General features: G+C 39.7%; 1 protein-coding gene across 8 annotated transcripts in view; it reads left to right on the forward strand.

Annotated features, from left to right (window-relative positions):
* The first annotated feature begins 6,542 nt into the window (after positions 1-6,542).
* Positions 6,543-24,967, forward strand: part of LOC143023753 (uncharacterized) — a 33,156-nt gene continuing 14,731 nt past the window's right edge. For 2 of the 8 annotated variants that reach the window (XM_076182363.1, XM_076182358.1), the window contains exons 1-3: positions 6,543-6,660; positions 12,926-13,073; positions 13,623-13,677. The gene's annotated coding sequence lies outside the window, so the exon portion shown is untranslated. Of the gene's footprint in view, positions 6,661-10,048; positions 10,341-12,925; positions 13,074-13,622; positions 13,678-24,967 lie in introns of all 8 variants that reach the window. The other 6 variants (XM_076182366.1, XM_076182365.1, XM_076182359.1 and 3 more) reach the window with 5 other exon arrangements.

The raw sequence follows: 24,967 nt of genomic DNA on the forward strand, positions 1-24,967 counted from the left end.
TATTAGGATGGATACAAGACTATTTGTATAATAGAAAAGGTAAGGTTTGGTTATAGGGAACACTATCAGAAGAAGAAACATTCGAGTTAGGTACCCCCCAAGGTGGAGTTCTAAGTCCTATGCTATACAATATACTAATGGATAAAATTGCTAGATATGAATTTACACAGGGTACCAAAGTCATCATTTATGCTGATGACATACTTATTCAATGCGATACACCTAAAACACTTAGCAAGGCTTTGAATGAACTTGAACAACTATGTACATACATGGGACTTGTCATAAATGAAAACAAAACTAAATTTCAAGCTAAACACAAAAAGTGTAGGAAACCTACTGTAAATGGTGAAAAAATTGAACGTGTCCTTAACTACAAATATTTAGGTGTACAATTAGGTTATAGAAATGCTAATTATTGTATTGAATATGTTAAAAATATGTGTGTATCTAGACTAGCCCCTCTCAAAGTCTTAGCAAAGAGAGGGTCAGGTGTTGGTGTACCTATACTTCGCAAGTTTTATATATATGTGATACGTTCCCTCATAGATTATGCTTCACTTGTGTTGGTGCAATACAATACACAACAACTTAAATGCTTAGAAGTCGTACAAAATAAGGCAATGAGAATTATTTTAGGGTGTGCTACAACAACTAAGATAGAGGTATTAAGAAGAGAGTTAAGATTACCCAGTATTATTTTAAGAATAGAAGAAATAACGAGTCGAACTGTATGTCGTATAGTGTGTAATGGTACAAACTCTCTCCAAAGAGATATATTAGCATTATATAATGATAATCATGTAACTAACAACCCATATCTTCGCAAAATATGTAAGGTTCTAAGAAAGTTTGATATTATGAACGAATTTAATGCCCTCATTAAAAATATACCACCTGGAATCCATACAATGTAAAAATTTACATTGAAAAGCTAAGTAAACCAAAGGAACAATGGTATAAATACGAATTAAAAGCACATTTTCTTGACAAATTGTCACAATTCCCACGGAAACAGGTACCAAGACAGGATGTGGGGTGTTTATAAGGGAATATTCTTCCTCTGAAGAATTTCAAGATTATGAAATTTCAAAAAGACTACCAAATAATTTGTCATCAACCAGAACTGAACTATATGCTATCTTAGAAGGCTTACATATTATTGCGAGTATGGGTAAAAATGTATACTTTTTTGTCGATAGTCAGAGTGCATTATATGAACTTGTATCTTCCTCTCCAGCTGATTGTGATGTTGCTAACAGATGTTATATTATATATAACCTGGAGAGAAACAATACACATATTTATTTTGTATGGGTACGATCCCATATAGGATTGTATTATAATGAAAAAGCAGATAGTCTTGCACGAAATGCAATTAGAGATGTTAACAATATTCCTGGTAATGAATACACATATAAACATATACGGTCAATAATAAGATCAAATGTTATTGCTAACATGGATATAGAGCTAGATAAATGTTGCGAGATGGGTGGTGTAAGTAGCAAGCATTATAAGGCAGTATTAAATAATACAGAAGAATATCCATATGGTAGACATAGTTCCCAAATGGATCTAGTCACTATGAGACTCAGACTGGGATATAAATATAACTAATAATAAATGAAAATCAGACAGACAAATGATAACAAAACAAAAACAAATAATATAAGATAAATTATAATCAAATACCTAAGTAAGATGCTGTAATGATTATAATTTATCTTATATTATTTGTTTTTGTTTTGTTATCATTTGTCTGTCTGATTTTCATTTATTATTAGTTATATGTCAATTTATTATTATTTACTATTTACCTGTTTATTTATTATTTAACTATACCTATGCATTTATTTATGTATTTTATTTGTTATTTACATTATTATAGTTTTTATTTATTGTTTTATTATTAATATGATTTTTTTTTCGCATCCGACCTAGATATGGATCAAAAGGTCTCCTGTCGGCATGCTCCGCCTTTGTAATCCTTTGTAATCACTGGGAGGTGTACAGGGAAGCTCAACCTGAGCCCTGTACTTTATGTGCAAGGCCGGGAGGACATTCACTACAACATTATGTACACTATTGCCCAATAATCGATGAATTTAGAGCACAGGGACAATGGAACCTCATTGAACTCATATGCTATTACATAAATAATTATATTTTAACTAAAATTGTTAAAAAACATCCAATGTTTGCTTTCAAATGTTAAATACAACACTGTGATATTGTAATATAAACATTTATTTTGATAAAACTGTAATAAACAAATTAAATATAAAATGTATAGGGGTTAGTTGGCAAGACCCAACTCTCTCCTTTGTTGTACATCAACAATAAACTTATTGAATTGAATTGAATTGACAACAACAAACCCAAAGACAACAAACGATTCAAAATTCAAAATTAACTCATTCCTTCTCTTTCTGTCTTTCTCTCTTTTCTTCATTTTTTTTTGTCTTTTTATCTTTTTTTATTTTCTTTTATCTATATATCAATCTCTGCCTATGACGTCATGACGCATGCGCCAAAGACAACAAACCGAAAGACGACCAACGACCAACCTAAAATTCAAAATTAATTCTTCTTTTTCTTTTCTTTTTCTCTTTTCTTCATCATTTATCTTTTTATCTTTTTTATTTATTTTCATTTTTTATCTATCAATCTCTGCCTATGACGTCATGACGCATGCGCCAAAGACAACAAACCCAAAGACGACCAACGACCAACCTAAAATTCAAAATTAATTATTTCTTCTTTTCTCTCTTTTCTTTGTTATTTTTTATTATTATTTTCAATTAGTTGTTTAATATCTTTTCGCCCAGTGGCAATAGCCCTCTTTTATACACTACTATATTTTCATTTTCTTACATTCTTCCCCTCCCACAAAAACCGATCCCACGCAAACGGATGGTCTTACCTAGGAAATCAGAATTCAGAATTCAGATCTCTCCCGACTTCTCTCCCGGGCTCAATTCCAATCAGCAGTTCTCTCCAGCAAGCCAGCCGCCCCAGGACCAGTCCTCCTCTCCAGCAAGCTGCCTCAGGACCCGTTCGCTCCAGCAAGTGGCCTCATTCCCTCCTGTGTGTGGCTCTTGGCCCACAGCCACGTACAGTAGACGCTTGATGAGGCCTTCCCTCGATCACTCCGGACCTTCTCCCAACGCGACTACGTCCGTTCCCTCCGAGTCTATTAACCATTAATAAACCTTAATTTTAGTGTTATTGTGAGCCTCATTTTCCCTGGCTTGTCCATCCCGAACCAAACCCACTACACCGTTGCGTTTTTTGTTTCTCACAGCATTCAATTATAGAAACTAAATCAAGTGAGAACATATGCTTCAATTTACATTCTAAAACTTTGTATTCATGCTAAAGAATACATCTGTTTAAAAGCTTCATCTATATTCACAAAATTCAGTCAGTGAGAATTTGGTTACTCGTAACATTTAAGGATCTACTTACTTTCGGTATACTTTCGGTAATTTTGTCTGTTAATGACACGGCTGAAGTCGGCTTCCGCACGTTCCAAGTTGTCCTTGGTTCTGTACTGCTTCTGGCAGGGTGCTGTGGTGGCTGTAGGGGTATCCTGGTATCGGTGGATGGAGCCTACATCCAGCCATTTGTCCAGCTTTCTCTTGAAAGACTCCGGGCCAATGTCTGTCTGGAGATCTCTTGGGAGGCAGTTGAACAAACGAGGTCCATTGTGAGTGAAAGAGTTGTGTTTTATTGTCTTCACTCTTTGTATAGAGCCTACAGTACCCTTTATATAGCATAGTCTTCCCTTTCTCGGATGGTAGTTTGCCACTATCCCCACATTAGGTACTCGATCTGCCCTCCAGGATTTTCCACACATAGATGATTATATACCGTTCCCTTCTCCTCTGCAGAGAGTACACTTTTAACTGGCTCAGTCTATCCCAGTAGTTTAGGTGCTGTACTCCCTGAATTTTTACAGTGAAGGAACGCTGGATAGCCTCTAGGTTGGCTATTTCTTGTATTTTGTATGGGGACCATAGCTGCACGGCAGCAGTACTCGAGCCTTGGGTCTACCAGACACTTCCATAGGGTCTTTAGGCACTGCCCATCTCTGGAGTTAAAAGTTCTAAGCACCCACCCACCCACTCAAGTTTCTTCCTGCTTCTATTATTTTATTCATGTGGTGTGAGGAAGTTGCATCGTCGCTCATGAATACCCCAAGGTCTTTGACATGCTCTTTTCTTTCTGTGATGAGTTGGTTGTTGTACTTGTAGTTTGTGGAGTTTTTGAGGTCTTCATTTCTCCCATAGCGTACAAGTTCAAATTTCTCACCATTCAATGCCATGTTGTTTGATGCTTCCCCAAATTTGTATTTCATTGAGGTCCTTTGGTGTATTTTCTGCATCTTCTGGGCATGTTATCTGCCTTTTCAGCCTGGTGTCATCGGCAAAAGAGGACGCTTCAGTATACTTTAGTTTCTCGTCAATATCTCCTACATGTATAATGAAGAGGAGTGGCCCTAGCACTGACCCTTGTGGTACACCACTTTTTACTCTACTGGGCTCAGACAGTTCTCCTTGGACAGATACTTGTTGAGTTCTGCCTGTTAGAAAACTATGCAACCATCTTCCAAGTGAGCCCATTATTCCGAGATTTTGTAGCTTATGTAGGAGAATGCCGTGATCTACCTTGTCAAAATCTTGTCAATCTATTTAATGTTGTTTCTCCATAAGCAGTTTTTAGTGATTCTGTCGAAGATTTTTTTTTCCTCAGGTCGATAAAAACCGCGTATTTCTTTGTCCCACTTCCAATTCTTTTCTAGTACCAACTTTATTGTATATACCAGATGTGTCTTGCTCCTCTTTGGTCAGAAGCTATGCTATGTTGCTATGTTGCCTTATGTTGTCTATGTTGCTATGTTGCTATCTTGCCTAACCTCAACAAAAAATCCTATTTTTCTCTCTATTATTCGTTCGTATACTTTTCCAACGTAAGATAATAATTTACATACAACATAATTTTCCAACATGGGAGAATGCTTTGTAAACATACCTTAATAACATGGGAAAATAATTTGCACAAGTTGTTTTACAGCCTTACATTGGACAAATTATGGCTTCCTGCCAATCATGTGGTACTTTTTCCAGATGTTATTAAAGATGTACCTCATCCACTCTTCCACTCCATAAACTTGAATGAATGGCGCTTTTACTTCCCACAGGTAAGTCCGCAGGACTATCTTACTTACCTTCGAAATTTAACAAAATGGTAAAGTCTCCCCTTCACCTTGCCTTAATTTGATTTGATTATTTGGTTATGTTAATAATTATTCCTGTTTTAATCTTTATTGCATGTGTGGATACTCTGGTTTTATGCAATTCTTACTCATGGTGCATAGTAATTTCCTTATTCTTTCTAGTGGCAGTATAATACGGATTATTACTTCTCAGATTACCATGTATTTTATTGGTGTATACTAGAAGTAACATTCGATTATACAAATATATATATATACATATATATATTGAACACCAGAATTTATGCACAAGAAATATATACATAACGGGACTGGAAGTGTTAATAACAGCATAAATAAACCACGTCATAAAAATTAGTACATAATTTTACTTATAACTAAAGTCAATTTTTCGCTTGTAGTATTATATTTTGAATAAAGAAAAATTTAATTGATCATAGTAAAAGTTTTTGAAATTAATATTATCTCATGGCAAATGAAGTGTGTAGTTCAGAATGTTCCAAGGAAGTTATACTTGAGAACGTATTGATGGCAACTGCACCCCTGATTTTTCGATAACGCACTACCCGGTAACGCACTACCCGTCCGTAGGTAACGCGCCCAGCTCCGATAACAATAATAAAAAAAAAAAATAACAACAATAATAACAACAATAATAACAGCAACAACAATAGTAACAGCATCACTAACAATAATAATGATAATAATAATAGTAATAATAATAATAATAGCCCCAATACCCTCACAACATTCCGTTTAGTCGCCTTTGAATTTAACACATCCATGAAAAACCTTATATCCAAGCCACATATATATTTTCTTCAGCTTGAAAGAGCCCCCTGGACGTAAACGGATCGACTAATTTTACCTCTACGGCCCAGAGGCACCCAAATTTCTTTAATTTTAGGTGGTTATTTTATTCATTCGTTCATACACATATACTCGTATATAGCCACCTAATCACACACAATAACAGGTCATAATGAGTAGTATAGATTTACACAAGAAATAACTGTTTGTACTTGAAAGGCAGCATTCACCCAAACAGAATGATGAAATGTATAATTTATGAAAAACAAAATAGATTTTAGAATATATAAAAACTTGGAATGCACAGAAAACCAAGATGTTCCAACAATAACATGAGGGAGAATCCAATATCAGCGTGATTTTTATTGAAAGGAAAAATTCGAATATTACAGAAATAGATAAGCATTGTATAATATATAAAAAAACAATATTATAATATTCAGGGAAATTATGGCAAAATTAGATACATAAATATGTCGACAGTTTGTGAGGACTGTGACGTACTGCTATTGAAACGTAGAGTCATCAAAGTAACTGTATGGTGTAATTGCAAAATACGCCGCCGAATTTCTTTAAATGTAGACCCCTACACAACATACCAGTTTATGGTAAGTTCTCCATCGAGATAAGATGTTTATGTATATGACAGTTACATTATACAGTAGGAAGGCTCGTTAAAACACTGTAATTCCCATGCTTGTTGTTGGTGTAATCCACCATTATGTAGTTACTCGTATCCAAAACCGGGTGGAATAATTCCCCTACGGCTACTGCTAGTACTATTCCACGCAGACGATTAGTCTTTGGTGTCTGCCACTAATTACAAATAAGATTATTGCAAGGTATTAGGTCACTAAAGGTTTGATTCCATATTCCGCGTTCCAGAAAATTCGGAATGGAAGACCCCTAGCTCCATATTTGTTGTTACGTCCTCGCGTTTAAAAGATAATATATTTGCTCCTCGTATTTTGAGAGTATAAGGAATGGATGATCCTTCATATTTGAACATCATGTTGTAGCTGAATGCGTTTTTACAAGTTATTGTTCTCTTTTTGTACCAATATTTTGTTTTTCCTTTGCTCTCCAGTGTAAGGTTTCCTTGGAGAGTTGGTAAGCAAGCAAATGCTGCCCAAGGGAAGGTTGATCTGGCAAATGCTGCCTCAGGAGGATACATTTACGATTTATATATTTTCACAATTATATGTCATGTGTTGTCACTAGTTGAGGCCTGTGGCATATTCTAAGCAGTTTGGTTTGGTAAATATACATGTTTACTGATTAATTGTTAATTAATACTAGAAGGTTGCAACAATTATACCAAACAACACAGCAAAAAAGTAAAAAATATTCAATTCAGAAGAGTTGTACAAAGGAAAAACACAATGGAATAACACATGAATTAAGATCAGGATTGATTACTAACACAAAAACCATTTGTAATGTATGTCCACATATATTTGTAAAATTGATCTAGCAACCCAAACTGTTTGAAAGATAAATTAACAGAAATATTATCAAATAGAGTTGCAAGATAGGGATCAGATTGTGCTTTACACTGAGTGCCATTGGAATGTCATGGGGTATCGCTGAAATTATTTCATATTAAACCACTGTGTGATTCAGTCTAGGCCAGTTACTGGCATAATTTGTGAATGACACCTCTGTCTATGTGGGCATGTAACATGTTTCCAGATGTTGATTTGACTCGCGGGACGCTCACAGAATTCATGGCAGGGGGCAAGTTAATTGAATCTGTCGAGAGTTGTTTGGGTAAATTTTAGAAATGCACACCTATGCAATATAGCAATAGAAAATGAATTATTAATTTTGTAAATTATAATACATCAATGTAATATGCAATTTTCTATGCGAAAATTGTTAAAAAGTTGCTAAAACAAAATTATTAATAAACAAAGTTGTGGCAGTTGAATGATACGCCATGTTTGTTTTGATAGATGCTGAGGTCAAAGAAATGAAAGGATAGATTTTTCTATTCTAACCTAGCATAACCTAACCTACCTAGCCTAACCTATATTTAGTAATTTGGTACCTCAAATTCTAAAGATCATCCAGGTCATCATCACGGATGCTGACATCCTGTTTATTAATGTACCTCGGGGAATTAACAGACGTCGGCAGAACCCCGTGTTCTCTCAAAAAGTCCAAGGAAGGCCTATTGTCTTCGTAAGAGCGCTTATTAACATCACCTGGAGTTGGAGAATGCCCAGTGCACAACATGAAAACCATCGTCTAACAGATAGTGACTGGACTGGAGTGGACAGACAACATGGCATGTGGACCATATCCTAGCGGCTTCGTTCCATAGTAGATTTGCTTGTAGCAAGGTTATTTCTGCCAAGAAAATCGCATATTACTTTCATGTATTATAATTTACCAAATTAATATTTAATATTCTAATGCTATATCGCATAGATGTGCACAACTACTAAAATAATACCGTTGTTTGGAATGGGAAGGGTGACTGCATGGGAACTTGTTTGTAGAGATCGTGAGAACTGGTACTGGCATGTGAGTGAAACAACACGCTTCATGCCATATGTCCCCGATTCATTATGGTTGATGAACAGTGGTCACATAAAATGATTGGAATAGCTTTGCCGCTCCCCCATGAAAATTCTATTATTTCTTCCTCTTACTCCTCTGCTGCTTCCCCCCTCCTCCTCTTCCTCCTCTCCCTCTCCCTCCTTCCAGCTAATGACAAAGTGTTGTTTTAAGTGTGACTGTCGCTGGCTAATAAATAAAGAGGAACAATTTATGGTAATCTGTTCCTTAATGGTGTTGTTCTTCTTTATCTTCTTCCTCTTCCATCAGGGCAGGGAGGGGGTAGTTCATGTACATAAACATTTTGAACTCATTTAGTGAGTGAATGGCAGTATGTTTGTATGTTGTTATGATTATTATTTTCTTATTATGCTCTTCAAGTAAAATGGGTACTTTGTTGGCAATTAGCATCACCTTGGTTCTTGTACTAAGCTCATTTGTACGGAAGGGTTGAAGAGTGCCTCTCCGTGCAGAAGATGTCTTCCAAATAGACGAGAACCAGTGCTACGGAAGAGGAACGGTATCAGAGGTGATTTGGTAGTCGTGCGTTATAACTTACAGTGGCTAAGGTGCATGAGGATGCATATCTTTAGTTTTCAGTTGACAACATGAATTATTTTCAACATGCCGTACTTGAAATTCAAGTAATATGCTGGTCATCACGATATACAAATGATAGGTTAACTCGTTGATCTTAATGTGAGTTTACAGTGGCTGTAGAATCTTCGCCTGTTTCTGTTCAATAATGCTACTTACTACTATCAAATCTAATTTTGTCTCATTCTAAGGACAGTACATTACAGGGTTATAGGTTTCTTTGGTTGTTGCTGTATGAGCTAATATGCAATCACAACTGTGCTGCCTCAATTAACCTTTGACATCCCATATCAAAACGACAAATGGTGATTGAGATGAATGTAGTGGATGAATTTACCTTTAACAAAATGGACCACATTTATTGTGAATTTGGTAAAATATATTTGAATAACATACAGCTTCCCTACTTTAATTTGTGCAACATTTTATGCCTTATTTTGTGTTGACATGAGATGATATGTTGATTGGGTTCCTCCCTCACTGACTGTGGTGCCCTTACCCAGTGACGTGGAAAGCTAACCAGCAACACGAAGAACAATAAACGCGCTAAGAGGGAATGCTGTATGAACAAGACTGACGTACCAAAATCAAGCCATAATGACAGGAAGATGGGATAGACTATTCAGCTTCCAGTAGATGAATTATACCTTCAATATTGCCTGTTGCTCAGATATCTAAGTGAAAGTGGTCGAAAAGAAAGGCTGTAGCACAGCAACTGTTGTCTTTCGTGTGAAATCGTGATGAGGTATTGTATACAAATGGGTGGGAACGTGTTGAGGTATAGTATACAGAACCTTTAGTTACATTTGGTACTTTTGTGTCCTCGTTTTACTCAAGGCAGAAAACCCTCCTGAATGTCGCATCAGACTGTGCGACCCATAGTTTCGGAACTTTTATCACCTTGCGGAACAAGCTCGTCATGTGCTTCTGAACAAAACTCCATGTGGAGATTATGAGAGACTTGGCATCAGTGCAGTGTTTACCAAGCCAGAAGTAGTTAATGCGAAGTTTAATGCCGCCTTGTTTTGAAAATTTCAACGTCTGATTTTTGAAGAAGGCCGCAGGGAAGAATTGAGAAGCTTTTCCCTGGGATGCAGCCGTTTTTAACCATCAATTGATAGTCTTCCATGTAAGTAGCGACTTCTGCATTTATGTACAACTAAGGCTTTTGTAACACTATAACTCAGACACAATAGTAATTGACTAAAAGTTGGCGTGTCAGAAGTAAAATTGGAGTCTTAGTGCATTGGCCAATTTGAGAAGTAAACGGAGTGGGCGACAATAGTAACTGTTGCATTGAGTTTCTTTGACTGAGAACCGCAACCTCGTAATTGTTGACAGTCATTCTCAGGCCCAACCGTAAATCTCTCCAGTAAGAGACGTTCTGTTGTCTGTGTTGTATTGTTCCATCTTACACTCGCCCCCTTCCAGACGACAACACAAGATCTCTTTGTGGCTTACGGGCTGAACCGGTGGCTGAGACCCATTTCCTAGATGCCAAGAATCCTCTGCAAGAATGAACTGGGGTAGTGGATTGGTTGATATAACGTCAGTGTGGATGCTGTGTCTTTACTGTCAATTGGTAGGAAGATATTGAATATGGTCACTGGTTGGCAGTGTTCCTAATGTGAAAGAAATGGAGGCTAGTGGAAGCTGATAGAAATACATATAACAAAGGCTCTTTCTCCCTTACAAGGGGGGTAGCCAAAAAAAGTCATAAAATCCACTCCCACTCATACCATCCCTACATGCCGTTTACCTCCCCACCCTCTTACCTTGGCTCCTCCTGGATGACAGGGCATCTCTGCAAAGGCCAATAGAAGTAGTAGTGATAATTGTCTCCTCAGGCTGGGGGCATAATCGGAAATGTGCGTGACTCGCACGTGTTTAGTTGTGGGTTTGAATCCTGTGCATCTGTCTGGTTCCCAGCAGTGACTGTTACGCTTCCCCAAAAGTCCGAGTGTGTAGGACAGAGACGATGGGCTTGGCTGTGGTTACACACCACCTTGTGGTGTAGGCTCCTCGCCATGCTTTGTCCTCTAGAAACCCCTAGGCCCAATGTAGTTGGCAATGGTCCTAGAGCCTTCCCTCAGGGGAGAAATAAATGTTGGATGTGTTATTCCAAGAGCCGTCCCTCAGGAAAGAATAGAATTTTGGACGTGGTGTTCGAATGCAGGACTGCTTCAGTGTCCTGTGCTAGTAGGAGGATGGGAATAGCCACTTGTCGTCAGCTCTGCATGCATGAAAAACTGGAGGAAATACAGTTTAGGGTAGTGGTTCTTAACCTTGTTCAGTGTTCTTAGTACCCCTTGATATCTCAGAAAATATTTCAAACCCCATCCAATACAAATACAATTCAATCATATGAAAAGGATAAGTGATACAAACCTATTTTGCTTTCTTGTTTTAAATATAGAGTACCATGCACTGGCTATCATATCTCGTACCCCCAGTGGCAAGGCTCTGATTGGGGACTCTCAGAGTTTTGGGGAAAGTGGAGTTGTCCCTTAGTTGCCATTACTCCCAGGTCCGCTCTGACCTGGAGTGGAGTGGCAGTACCTGGGAAGGGTCCCTGCTGCCTTGTAGGGTAGGAAGCCTCTTTAGGACAAGGCTAGAAGAAGGGAAACTCCATCATAAAACCTAGCCGATGCAGTCAGCTATGAGAGCAGCCCACAAAAGGTGGGCCCTGGTCAGGTGCTGCACCTGGCCCCATCTGTCACATGTTACAGTTATCTTACCTGTGACACTGATGAAGTTTAGCAAGAGGGAGTAGCACAGGGCCTGCGTAACCCCAGTGCTGCTATACAACTGTGCAGGATTTCTACTCTTCTGCAACACATACACAGCAGAAGACAAATGAGATCCATTGACACGACGGCTCAGTCCATTATCATCACCCCAGGTTAAGAACCCCTGGCTTTGGGGATGGAGAACCTGGGCGTTCAGATGGAGGTAATGGGGTTGATGGGTTTTGGAGACCACCATCAGAAGAGAGCTGCTATGACTTCTGTCCCACAGTACCCCTATTTGCGGGTACAGTAGAAATCTCAGGTCTGGTCGGGAGACAGAATGCCGGCCCCTTGAGACTGCATCTCCAGATGGCAACAAAGGTATTGATAAGATTTGAAGACTTGTTCATGCAGTGCTACTCAGGAAGGCTTCCGTTATTGTTCCCTGCTAAATGGGTGCAATACACAAGTGCATCGGTTTTCAATAAGCACTCTTTCAAATAGTTCCCCCAGTTGTTGAAATATGAATTTAATGCATTAAGCTGAATGCAGCGAGCAACATTAGATCAGTCAATTCATCTGCTACTCCAGGTTACCCTTACTGGAGACATATAGCTCCGACGTATCTGGCGAGAGCCACCGGATTGGCCTACGTGATACGCAAGGAAGAGATATTGTGTTGTTGCCGTTAGGTATGACGAGAGTGGCATGAGGTATTCTATGTTCTCTATGTGGCGATTGCATCTGGGGGCAATGTGGCATGGCCAGACCAGTTCACTGTTGGTACAATTGTGGTGACGGCCTGAATGGAATTGTGTTAACCCATTCAATTCCGATGACAAGATGTCTTGTCATCGGAGTTGAATGGGTTAATGTTATCTTGTTTGCTCTGGGGACGGTCTCAGAAAGGTTAATCTCTGTTGGGGGTTTGAATTAAAGTTCTTGTTACAGTGAGATGCAGTGTTGAATGTAATTCTAATTACAGATGGTATTCCAGTATCTCTGCTATGGGAGGAAATAAGCTGCTTGAGGACGTACACCCATCAATCCTGTACGCTCTGGAAACGCGTTGATGGAGAACCTGTTGATGGTGAAGAAGGGTAGCTCCTTTGTGATAAAAGGAAATTAGTCTGGTATGACTTTAATTATTCTCTTAACTGCTAGATATTGTAAAAATTGGTATACAGTAATATTTATTATGGTTATTCCCTGTGTATATATTGTTTTGGTTTTTGCATTATTAAAATTTTTGCACGTATCACTTCCAAGCTTCATAAAACATATAACTAGCAGTAGTAGTGGTATAGCAAGTATTTACTTTTACTTTTATGCAATTTTCCTTGCCAATTTGCAAACTATTTTCAGGCAAATATTCATGAATACTGTATTGTGCATACTTGTTTTTGTTTTCCTAATTCTAATTGTTTAATGTCTTAATCACGAGGAACCCACAGTCAGAATAAAAGGAAACTTTGAAGAAAGTATAACTTCAAAATTTTGACTAATAGCTATAGCCCTTTTCAGGAAAGTGAAGAGGGCTATAGCTGTTAGCTGAAATAGAAGTTATACTTTCTTCTAAGTTTCCTTTACTGTGGGTTTTTTGTGATAATTAACAAATGTTCCACTACATTTTGTCCAAGTGGTTTGATATTGTGTGTAATACATTTATACCTTACTTCCAGGTGTTGAAGAGCTGTTTACAGGAGACTAGGAGCACAGTTGAGGAAAATACTGAAGGTGAGGGGAACTTAAGTTTTTGTTTCATGAACCATATTGAAAATTGATATACAAGAATACCTCACTATACAACTGAGTTTTTGTTCCCAGCTGACTGGTCACAATGCGAATGTTCGTATATAGAAATGGGTTTTACGTGCTCGTAAATAGGGGGGAGGGTTGTGTTCATGGATCCTGTCAACCCCCTACCCCCCTTCAATGTTTGCCTCCTCATGGGGGCTTTCACATATATACACTCAACGTTTGTTTGACCTACTTTATAACACTCGGTCGTATAGTTGGGTATTCCTGTATTTGATTTATTGATGTTTATTTTCTGTTGGGGGCATGGGGTCAACAATGGGTACCAGTAAGTGGTGGTTGTCAGAGGAACCTCGGAGATCTTCCTGAGAGGGATTTCCGAGAGAACCGTCTTCCTACTGTTTACCTTTGTCTGGAGGTGCTGTCACCTCAAGGGTTTCACACGTGATCTCCAAACCTGTTTCTCCGTTACCTAGACTCTTATTTCCTCCGCTTTTTCACTTCGGGAGAACTGACAACCACTTGTTCCAACCTCCTAGTACTATGTGCTAGTGATCTAAATACATTCTCAGACTAAGATGGTGTAGACAATAGTCCTTAACCACTTCGGTACAATGCCGATCATGCTGGCGTCATGAGTTGCGGGTGTTGGGTTATCGTGCACTAGGGGCGAGGTGTGAGGTGGTGATACCAGATTGTGGATTTCTCTCTCTCTCTCTCTCTCTCTCTCTCTCTCTCTCTCTCTCTCTCTCTCTCTCTCTCTCTCTCTCTCTCTCTCTCTCTCTCTCTCTCTCTCTCTCTCTTCCCTCCTTTCCTTGCCATACATAGAGAGAGGGAAAGACATAATTGATCATAAGGATACTCTTGATCATGCCCCAACTTCATTTTATGAACTATTTTTTTTATATAGAGGGATAGAGATTTTACTAAACAGGCTTGATTGTGTTTTGTGTGGTTTGTCAACCACAACTGGTGAAAGAGAATGAGGAAACTGCCCGTGCAGGGCTGGTGCAATGGAACCTGTGTGTGTTGCACTTCAGTATGAGTCAAATTCTCACGCGCAGCATCAGCTGCCATATGTACAATGCATCACACAACATGCATTATAATATATAAACTTGCTCCTGTATTATTTGTTCTCTTTTACTCTTGAGTAGTGATAAACACAGAAAACGTGATCAAACCAGTTCACACTATCTGGGGGGTAACTCATGGACAACTACAAAATATATATACAGTGAGACCTCTCATTAACGGATGTTAATTAGCTGTGTTTGCAGTGTTTTTGCTGTGTTTTCGGTGTTTTTGGTGCTGTTGTTTAGTGCTGTGCAATCACTATGCCACCCAAAAACCACTCCAAATTAACGGATTATTCACATCAACGGACACCGTTACCTCTCTTTTAGTCCATTAATGAGAGGTAGTACTGTACATCTAATCAAGACACTGATGCCAGCATCCTTTTGTACCCACTCGTGTCTCATGACGCTTACGTAGGTGTCATCATACCAAAGTGGTTAAAAGGTGATATAGCCCAAACTAACAATACACAAGTCCACATCAAAATATGATAATTGGAACTGTACATGAATTTGATTTTAGGTATGTTAGAAAATTAGAAAAATTGGCTACCCCCCATGTAAGGGGAGGAAAAAAGCCTTTGCTAATATGTCGGTATGTGTAGAAAAATTTGCTACCTCCTGTTCAAGGGGGGAAAAGCCTTTGGTAATATGCTGGTATATGTAGAAAAATTGGCTACCTCCCATGTAAGGGGGAAGAAACCTTTGGTAATATGTTGGTATATGTAGAAAAATTGGCTACCTCCCATGTAAGGGGGAAAAAACCTTTGGTAATATGTTGGTATATGTAGAAAAATTGGCAACCTCCTGTGTAAGGGCGGGAAAAGCCTTCGGTAATATTACAAACAAAAGGATTACAAAGGCAGAGCATGCTGACAGGAGACCTTTTGGTCCATATCTAGGTTGGATGCAAAAAAAAAATCATAGTAATAAAAACTATAATAATGTAAATAACAAATAAAATAGATACATAGGTATAGTTAAATGATAAACAAAACAGGTAAATAGTAAATAATAATAAATTGACATATAACTAATAATAAATGGAAATCAAACAGGCAAATGATGATAAAACAAAAATAATATAAAAATTATAATCATTACAGCATCTTGCTTAGGTGTTTATCTAAATGATTCCTAAAGCTTTGAACTGAACTACATTGCACTACCTGTGCAGGAAGTTTATTCCATTCATTAACTACATGGTTGGCAAAGTTGTTTCTACCTACTTCCAAATTGAAACTATTTCCAGACAGTTTGAGACCATTATTTCTTGTCTGATTCTCAATCAATGTGAAAATTTTGTCACGATGTCAATTCCCTTTAGAATTTTATAGACCTGTATCAAGTCACCTCTGAGTCTACGCTTTTTAAGGGAAAACCGATTCACATGTTTTAGTCGATTTTTGTACGATTTGTCTTTGATATTTGGAATCAGTTTTGTGGCTTGCCGTTGTACTTTTTCCAGTCTGTCAATGTCTTTAATGAGATTCGATGACCATGTTGGTATATGTAGAAAAATTGGCTACCTCCCATGTAAGGGGGGGGGGAGTCTTTGGTATATGTAGAAAAATTTGCCACCTCCCATGTACATACATATACCAAGGCTTTTTCCCCCTTACAAGGGAGGTAGCCAAAAAGGAAATGGCATAAAATCATTCTCATCCATACCATCCCTGAATACACTCCACACCCCTCCACCCTCCCTCTCATCTTAGCACCTCCCGGATGACGGGTCATCACTGCACCTTGTCCACTGCCCTGGGTCAGAAGCAGTGTTACAAAACACAGCACATCCACAGCAAGGCCACTTCATTAAAATGGTGACCCCCCCCCCCTTTCCGTACCCCCATGCATAAAAGGAGAAGATGGGGAGAAATCCTCTCAGGCTGCCTCAAATTTTGCTCACACATACTACCTCACCCCCCATCCCTTATCTCCTGTGTAAGGGGGAAAAAGCCTTTTGATATATGTAGAAAATTAGAGACTAGGACCCAATAAGTGTTGCTCCTTTATGCTACAATTAGGTAAATGTATACACTGAGCCGGTGTAGCCCTTTCCTGTTAGAGTATATACACACAAACTGTTCTTCCCTTGAACAAATTCTGTCTTGTTTCCACTCGTCCCCATGCATGGCAGAAAAGAGTACATCCTCAGCCCAAGCGTTTCTTTTTTCTGAAGTTTTCCATCTAGTAGGGGGCTTGCCATGCAGTAAAATAGGCTCCAATGCCAATCCCTGGACCAAATTAGCAACCAAATCCAGTAGCTGCTCGTAATCCCAAAACAAAAGAATTACGGAAAATGACACTAGAAGGCATAACTGAATGGAAGTGTCGCTATTGACAAATCAGTGATAGACCCATCATTCTATGTCAGTGTCATTAATTAGAGGTCTTCCTAATGCACTGGACCCTCTTATGCCTTTACTTTTTGTAGGAATGTCCCCTTTGGGACTACAGGTAGCAGGATTCCTAGTCCTGTCCCCGACTGCACTGTATGGGGCAGAAACATAGAACATAAGAGAGAAGGAGTTTGAATGTGTTCGAGATGAAATGCCTGAGAAGTATGATATGGGTTACTAGGCTGGATAGAGTGAGAAATGAGGAGGTGAAGAGGAGTTGGGAGATAGGATTGATGAAAGAATATTGGGATGGTTTGGACACATGGAAAGAAAGATTAGTAAAAGAGGTGGAAGGAGTGAACATGAGGGGGCGACCAAGGATGAGATGGATGGATGGAGAAAAAGGGGCATTGGGAAAGAGGGGAATGTCTGTTGAGGAAGGACAGTAGAGGACAGAAGATAGGGGTGAATGGAGAATGGTTGTGTATGGATGATACTGTGATGCACGAGGGGGAGTGGGTGAGGGAGTATGTGTAAGAAATAAATTGACACAGCCCAAAGGGATTTCTCCTTGTCTTGTTCTTTTCTGCATGAGGGGACGGAGAGGTGGGGGTTACCAATTAAATGAAGCAGCCTTGCTATGGATGTGCTATGTCTTGCGACATTGCTTCTGACCCAGGGCAGTGGACAAGATGCAGGGATGACTCGTCATCTAGGAGGTGCCAAGATAAAAGGGAGGGAAGAGAGTGGAGTGGAGTGGAGTATATAGGGGATGGAATGGGTGGTAGTGGTTTCTATGCCCCCTCCCCTTTTTTTCTTCTACCTCCCAAGTAAGGGGGAAAGAGCGTTTGGTATATATATGTTATAATGCACTAGCAGAAGAGCATTTACGTGTATACCTACGGCCTCTTCCTTCCTCGTGAGTTGGGCCTAGACTGAAAGCATAGGTTAGCTTCTTTATGCACATGTTCCTCCTATCAAAGATAACATCTTTTCTGTTTTAGTTATTATACAGGCCTTGTTTACAATTTCAGAGATCAGTGATATGATGAATATGGCAGTGTCCACAACACATGGTGCATTACCTGACTACACATATATATATATATATATATATATGTATGTATATATGCATATATATTATGTACATAATCAAGAAATAAGTAGCACATCAGAAATAGAATCACTCTTGTTATCATACTCTTTGTTAATCTTGTGGGCTTGTGATATATAGTTGATACAGATACGGTGGAGTTGACCATAATTACAGTCAAGGTGGTTGAACCATATAGGGAAGTGAAAGAGTAAAATATCTCCAACGGCAAAAACATTTAGGTGTTCCCTTTGCATACATTTGTGAAGGCAAGTTACATGAAAAGACGCATCAGTTCTACACAGGTACGAAGCCATACAAATGTTCATTTTGTGATAAAGCATTTATTAATCCATGGAATGGTACTGTTCACGTGCATGCACATGCAGGTGGGAAACCTTACAATTGTTCATTCTGTAATACTACTTTTGCTTCATTAGGACATTAGATGAACATACACATGGGAGAGGTCCTATATGTGTACATATTGTGATGCCGCATTTTCTCATCCGTTATCTCTGAAGCACCATCTTGTGTTACATACGTACACACATATACTAACAGTTTTTTCCTCCTTTTCATCCCTAAATACTCCACTCCCATTCACCACCCCTCCCTCCCTCTTTTCATGGCTCCTCTAGGATCATGGGTCATCCCTGCACCTTGCCCACTGCCCTGGGCCAGAAGCAATGCAACAAGACACAACACATCTACAGCAAGGCCATTTCATTTAATTGGTGACACCCCCCCCCTTTCTGTCTGTCCCCTCATGCAGAAAACAAGGTGTAGGTTTTGATACCTTTGTAGTTTTGTAGAGGTAAATTGAGACCAATTTTGATGTCTGAAATATCTGGCAAGATCAATTTATTGTCGAAGGTCATTACATTGTAGTGCACACTTCCATGTGGGTAATAAAAAGATTACCAATGCAAATATAGTCTTGTATGTGTATGTACATAGGCTTGATTATTATAAAAAAAATAGGTCATAACAAATATGATGAACATAGTTTTATATGGAGTAATTTGATGATGAGGGTGAAATACAATTTTTACAATAACATTGGCAGAGTAAAGACATTGGAATTTGGAAACTGAATATGTGGGAAACTTAACCACTTCACTACGGGACTTAAATCTTGCGGGCAGCAGCCAATGCCAGCCGTACAACGTGTCGTAATAATACTCGCATCATAAAATATAGTCACGGCTTATATCGATCGTTCTCTCTTTCACCCGTCAATTTTGAAAACCACAGAGAATGGGATTAAGAGCAGATTAGGGAGAATGTAAAAACACAGGGGCGACTACAATAAATATAATTAAGACGCCGATATGGCAGCGTCGCGAATCCACTTGCTCCTCATGACGCCTACGTGTGCGGCACCGTATGGAAAGGGTTAACCTCTTCACTCCAGGGCACATCGCACGTCTGGCAGCATTAGCTGCCTGACGTGCAATGTTGCGTCATAATAATCGCATTATGAAAAATAAAGTCAGTGCTCAATCGTTCGTTCTCTTTCACCCTTCAATTTTGATAACCATAGAAAATATGATGAAGCCAGTTTAGAAAGAATGGAGGTTACGTAGGTACGACTACAATAAATGTAATCAAGACGCCAACGTCGGCATCATCACGTACCCACTTGCTCCTCATGATGCCTATGTAGGCGTCACCGTATGGAAGTGGTTAAGAACAGAAAATGGAGGTATTGACATATTACAAAAGAGAGAAATCCCTTCAGGCTGCACTCGAGTGAAAAACCTTGCACAAATCTTCAGTGTGATCCAGAGTTCTCTAAGAAAGCTAGTCTGAGGCAGAACATTTGGAACACACACAGGTGAAAAAATGCATGTTTGTTCAGTGTGCGAGTCTGAATTAAACAAACCATGCCATCTAAAGTGGTACTTAATGATCCATTCAGTCTGTGGTATGCCATTTGCGAGGGAAAATAATTCGGACACACACAGGTAAATTACTTACACATGTTCAGAGTGTGACTGGACATATGCCGAGCCAAGTCACCAGAAGATACATCTGGACGCATACAGGTCAAAAATCCCATAAATGTTCATTGTCTAATGGAGCATTTATCCAAGCAGATACCTTGAAAAAACATTACGATACACACAGCTGAAACCCACAAATTTTCTTTGTGTGATATGACATTGACCCATGTTGGGCACCTAAACACTATCAAATGTATTAGAGTATAAATTGTTGAAGATCAGATTGCAAATTCAATATAGGTGCATTGAAATAGGAATTGATATAAAAATCCTGGTTTAAAGGTGTTCAGGCCTATTTTTCCCATTCAGTTCCAATCCGTCTGGGGTATTGGCTACGTGTTATTGTGGGGATAACAGTTGCGCAGTAGCTGCAGCTGATACTTTGGGGCCTATATGGGGCACCCCTACAGACCAGATGTGGTAGAGGAAATCTCTATTCATAGGGAAATGATGCTACTTTATTATACTGCAACAGTCCCCCACTCTTAAAAGTGTCCTATACCACTTCTTTGAATGCTTATTTCCTTTTTTGTTGAACCTTGTGGTGAAGAAGGAATACTGCCACCAAGTGTTCCCAGTTGAGATGGAAAAGGCAACAAAAAAGGGATGGGGATAGGACTAGACATACTACTCTCTGTAGCCCAAAGGAGACATTCCTAAAAAAAGAAGCAAAGGCATAAGAGGGTCCGGAAGTTAGCCAACCAGAACTCTAAGGTTTAGATCTTTTAATGTGCATGGATGTGGTACAAATGAGAGTAAAAGGGAAGATATATATTTGTGAAAAGAAATATGGATGTGTTGGCATTGAGTGAAATTAAGTTGAAAGGAATGGGCAAGTTTGAATTTGGGAGGGTGTTGGGGGTGAAGAGAGGACAATGGAGAGAAGGGATGGCTGTACTAGTAAGTGAAGAGATAGGTAAACATGTGTTGGAGTGGAAGGAAGTTTCTTAAATGTTATTGTGGATGAAGGTGAAACTGTAAAGGGAGATGTGGTATTTGTAAGTGCATGTGGGCCTGGTAGTGACAAGAATGAAGGTGAAATGGAGGCTTGTTAGATTTAAATGAGTGCATAGAAGGTTTAGGGAGAAATGCCAATATAGTGATATTGGGAGATCTCAATGCTAGGGTAGGAGATGAACCATTAGACAGAGTAGTTGGCAAGTGTGGAGTTTCAGGAAAAAATTGTAGTGGAGAGATGATGGTGATGTGTCTAGAAACAGTCAAACATAAATACACATAGGAAAGGGTGGTGGATGGGTGGTACAGCAATGGTGGACTGGCTAGTGAGGTTGTTTAATATTTGTTTAAAAGAGGGTAGAGTACTGGAGGAGTGCCTGTGAAGTTCTGCTTTACAAGGGAAAAGGGGACAAGTGCGAGTGTAGTGGTTTCAGACGGATCAGTTTGTTGAGTGTAATTGGGAAGGCTTATGTGAGGGTTTTGATGGAGAGGATTAGAAGAGGAATAGTGTGAGTTTAGGACAGGTAGGAGCTGCATAGATCAGGTTTTTGTAGTAATGCAGATATGTGAAAGCTTTAGGAAAAGGTAAGGATGTTTTTTGGGCCTTTATGGATTTGGAAAAGGCTTATGACATGGTGGACAGGGAGGCATTGCAAATATCTGGGATAGAAGGAAAGCTGTTTAGAGCAGTCAAATTTTTTTTACAAGAGTGAGCCTGTGTGAGAACTGAAAATGTAGATATTGAGTGGTTTGAGGTAAAGGTAGGACTTCACCAGGGTTGTGTTATCTCACCTTGGCTATTCAGTTTATATGTGGGATGGTGCAAAGGTAATGGGCATGGGATTGGACATGGTTAGCAATAATGGAGAAAAGTGGGAGATAAGCCAGTTGTTTGCAGATGACACTGCACTTGTAGCAGGATCAGAGGAAGGATGAAAGATGTTAGTGATGAAATTTGGGAAGGTATGCAGAAGGAAGTTGAAGATAGATGTGGGTAAAAGTAAGATGAGATGTACAAAGGGAGAGGATGGCAGCATATTGGAAGTGAGTATTAAGGGAGACTGGAGGAAATGGATAACTTTAGGTACTTGGATGCAAATGTGGTGAGAAAGGAGTGAAGGTAGAATGTGGATTGAGAGAACCAAGTAAATGCATTAGGGGATTAAAATGTGTTATAATAGACTTGGGAATAGTTGCTAAGAGGGGATTATATGAAGGAGTGGTTGGGTTGGCAGCACTGAATGGGGCAGAAACATGAAACATAAGAGGAAGAGTTTAAATGTGAGATGAAATGCCTGAGAAGTATGGTAGGGGTTACTAGGCAGGATAGAGTGAGAAACGAGGAGGAAAGTGGGGATGGAAAGGGAGTGGGGAGATGGGGCTGATGAAAGAGTATTGGAATGGTTTGGACGCAAGGAAAGAATGAAGAGAGGTTAGTAAAAGAGGTGTGGAAGGAGTGAACATGAGGGGATGACCAAGGATGAGATGGATGGATGGAGTAAAAGGGGCATTGAGAAAGAGGGGATCGTCTGTTGAGGAAGGGAGGAGACAAGATAGGGGTGAGTGGAGAATGTGTATGGGTGATGCTGTGACATATGGAAGGTAGTGGGTGGGGTGAGGGAGTATGTGTGAATGATATTTTGACAGCCCAAAGGGATTTCTCTGTGTTCTTCTCTTTTCTGCATGAGGGGATGGAGATGGGGTGGTCACTGATTAAATGAAGCAACTGTCCTGTGGATGTGCTGTGTCTTGCTCCATTGCTTCTGACCCAGCCTGAAAGGGAAGTGAGCAAGATGCAGGGATGACCTGTCATCCAGGAGGAGCCAATAAAAGAGGGAGGGAGGGGATGTGGGGATGAAATGGGTGGGATTGGATTTTATGCCTTTGACCTTGGCTACCTCCCTTGTAAGGTGGGGAAAAGTCTGGTATATGTGTGTACTTTTATAGATCCTGATGTTCTTGCATATAACAAAAATGTTTTAATCAATTGAGTCTTTGTATCATTTTCATGGTCAATAGTTTTGGCATCCATCTACAGAGTGCATACGGTAATTGTTTTCTTTTTAGGGTCACACAAAAAAAAAGTCACAATTTAGTTGAAAATACATTTACTGCAACAAAGAAAACGGGCTCTACCAGCACAATTCTCGTGTCCCATTACTCAATGAATCCACCCTTGGCATCAATGACGTCCTCAACGCGCCCTCAAAACCTGGGACAGGCCTTCTTCACGATCTCCTTAGAGAGATTGGCAAAGACGACCTTGATCCAACTGATAAGGTCATCCTTACTCTTGCATGGGATGTGGTTAGTATCTCGTTCATCTGTGCCCCATACAAAATAGTCCATAGGGTTGAGGTCATGTGAGTTAGGTGGCCACACATCAGTGGCAACAAAGTCAAAGCAATTGTTGGGGAGCTATTTCTGAGATTTTCTAGAGGTGTTGATTCTTGTTGCCACACATAGGGTCTACCAGTAGCCACTTCCTCAATCCACGGCTTCATGTGGGTCTTTAGGACACCGATATACACTTTGGTGCTCACCCTGAGCCCCTGGGGAAAGAAGAACAGGGGCATGACTTAGCCCTCGCTGTAGGCTACCCTAAACACCATGACAGTTGCAGAAAACTTGGTTTTCATGACTCTTAGCACATCCTTGGGACAGACAGCCAACCACCTGTTGTTCTGAGAGTTGTGGGTCTGGTCCTGGCAGAAGTTTTTTTCACCTGAAAAGAACCAGAGCTTGTTGTTCTCCAGAGGGTGCGACAGTTTGTTGAGCACCTTGAAGCGATTTTTCTGCATATTTGCAGAGAGGAGTTGACCCTTAGGCATCTTGTATGACTTGTATCAGATATCTTCGTGCAAACACTTCCTTACAGTGCCCTCAGACACTTGCAGCTCTCTGGCAGTGGACTTCATGGACCGTCTGGGGTCTTGATTGACCATGGCTTGCAATTGAGGGACAAATTCGGGGTCCCTGATTGTGTCCGATCATTGCGAATGATGTTTTCCAGCAACACCTTCATAACTGTAGTCAGAAGAAATTAATTCCCTCCTTATGGTCCTGATGAACTGTTCAGTCACTTTCAGCTGTTCTGAGATTTTGCTGCTGCTGCTGTGCCCAGCGGAGATTAACATAAGTACCGAATGCCTTTTCCATAGATGAGGAAACCTGAAGATCTCCGTGGGTGCAAAGTTGCTTTTGTTTTGAGTGGTGTGGTTACCTGCTCCTTTCCACACAGTGTCCATGAAACAACAAAACAGTTACTGTATGTACCCTGTATATACTAAGGACTTCTTACCCCATACAAGGGAGGTAGACAGCTAAGGTACCCTCTACCACCCATTCCCTCTCATTTTAGTTCCTTGTGGATGATGTGTCATCCTTGTGTCCTACTCAGAAACAAGGCACAGTATATCCACAGCAGGGCTAGCTGCTTCATTTACACAGCACTCCTTCCTCATCCCCTCGTGTGAAAAATGGATATGATGGGGAGGAATCCTTTCAGGCTGCATCAAAATATCATCCATACACAACTATTTTCTATTTGCCCCTATCCCCTGACTTCTCTCTTCCCTGCTCAACAGACATTTCCCTCTTACTCAAAGCCCTTTTCACCCCATCCATCCATCTCATACTTGGTCATCCCCCCAAGCTCATTCCATGTGCCCAAACCATCTCAATAATTCTTCATCAGTCTTATCTACCAGATCCCTTTCTATCTTTGCTCTCTTTGCCTCACATCTTGCTTTGTAACCATGGTAACCCTCACCCAGTGGTGGATGCAGG

This window comes from Oratosquilla oratoria, unplaced genomic scaffold (assembly GCF_046742065.1).
Source record: "Oratosquilla oratoria isolate Oo_2021 unplaced genomic scaffold, ASM4674206v1 SCAFFOLD58, whole genome shotgun sequence".
NCBI classification, from domain to species: domain Eukaryota; kingdom Metazoa; phylum Arthropoda; class Malacostraca; order Stomatopoda; family Squillidae; genus Oratosquilla; species Oratosquilla oratoria.